The sequence below is a fragment of the Sinocyclocheilus rhinocerous genome, unplaced genomic scaffold (assembly GCF_001515625.1).
Source record: "Sinocyclocheilus rhinocerous isolate Xijiao unplaced genomic scaffold, SAMN03320098_v1.1 scaffold1214, whole genome shotgun sequence".
NCBI classification, from domain to species: Eukaryota; Metazoa; Chordata; class Actinopteri; order Cypriniformes; family Cyprinidae; genus Sinocyclocheilus; species Sinocyclocheilus rhinocerous.
Window position 1 is genome coordinate 421,721 of NW_015627891.1, and position 1,753 is coordinate 423,473.

The 1,753-nt window shown below is 35.0% G+C and overlaps 1 protein-coding gene across 1 annotated transcript in view; it reads right to left on the reverse strand.

The window, feature by feature from the left end:
• Window positions 1-897: 897 nt before the first annotated feature.
• The window catches only part of kcnh5b (potassium voltage-gated channel, subfamily H (eag-related), member 5b), a 38,528-nt gene continuing 37,672 nt past the window's right edge, over window positions 898-1,753 (reverse strand). Inside the window, exon 12 of the mRNA XM_016548158.1 lies at window positions 898-928. The gene's annotated coding sequence lies outside the window, so the exon portion shown is untranslated. The remainder of the gene's footprint in view (window positions 929-1,753) is intronic.

The following is a 1,753-nucleotide window of genomic DNA, read 5'->3' on the forward strand; positions in this document are numbered from 1 at the left end:
GCATAGAGATTGACAGAGAAAAGAAAGCAACATGAAAAAGAGAGTTAGGCCATGTGACCTTAGCTAGAATATTACACTCTAAAAAATGCTGGGTTAAATATAACCCAGCGCTGGGTTAAAAAGGGACGCGGTTGGGTTGTTTTGACCCAGAGGTTGGGTTGCTTTGACCCAGCGGTTGGGTTCAAAACAACCCAACTGCTGGGTTCGTCCCTTTTTAACCCAGCGCTGGGTTATATTTAACCCAGCATTTTTTAGAGTGTAGCTTGCATGCATCTGATATCTGAAAAATCTGATCATTAAGAATCTAATAATTCCCATTCATCTTAATTGCAGTATATAGCTACTGCAGAATGGATTTAGAAGTTAATGCTAAAAGATGCTTTCGAGCAGCAGAGTGGTCGTTTTAACAGGGGCTAAAAAAAAAGGTAACTACCAAACTCTTGACCCCTTGGTCTTTTTCCTGATATACTGTAGAACAACAGCTCATTGAGACCTTGAGACCAACCAAAACTGAGAATATTTAGTAAACAAAAGGCAGACCTCATCTTATATTCAATACAGCAAAGTCTTTTGTTTTAAATTCACAAACACACATTACTGCTGAAATGGGCTTGTATTTGTGAAACAACATTTATGTGTGTGAGAGAATATAAAAGAATATAAAAGCACAAAACTAATATTTTAAAACCAAGCCAATCCCAGATCTTTAGCAAGCTCAGCAAAAAGAGAGACAGAATGAGAGATAAATGGATTGTAATAACAAAATCTTGAGGGCTTGATGCCAAGCTGCAGCACCACTACCTGAAAATTGACTTCAGCTGAGGGCTTCATCTGTCTTTCTTTTGTAGAGAACTGGATCGAACCAGCAGGACCGTAATACAGAGAGCTGCACTCTTAACCTGTGCTGGTACATTTAACTCTGTGCTACCTGGAAACAAAGAGGGAGACATTATTAAGCAGCATTATTTAAACATTTTTAAAAATCAAGGAAAATAGTTATGAAAAACTAAAATATTCTAAAAAAAAAAATTTGAAATACAATGTATATAAATCATTTATAATGTTATCTTGCATACGAGAACAAAACATTGTGGTTTACTCTTACAATTGTAATTTTTTATTTACCATTTTTTATTAAGGTTGCATATAATACAGTCAACAGATATACAGTGGTGAAGCTGCATTTCAGGCCCAAAAGCTGCTACTGGTGCTATATAAAAAATAAAACAAATCCAATAACATTGAGTGGAACATAAATGAAGGGCCTAAACCCTCCAAAATCCTGACACATTAAAATATATATATATAAAAAAAATATATATAATAATAAAAACAGACCTGTCCTACACTAACCAGTGCAGGTTTTTCTTCTTCAGCTTTATTTCAAGAGTGATGTTTAGGTCCTTTAAGGCAAAGTTCTTGAATGCTGTCAAAGTCATTCATGCATACGTAAATGTTTCAAACACAACACTTTCTTCCTCAGTGATCTGACATGCTATGTTTTGTTAAAAACCTGAATGTAAATTATGGTGATATCAAGACAATCAACAGTCTCTTTCATTTAAACATTGAAAATAAGCATTCTGTGAGAATAAATAGATCTGCATGCAGTTAACTGCGTAATATACAAGCATTTAAATATCATCTCAATTGTACAGATGTCATCAGGGTTGAACATTTTTGACAAGCCAGAACCCAGCTGGACTTGCATTATATATACTGTACAAACTCACACTGAAAAAGGGGAGAAGGG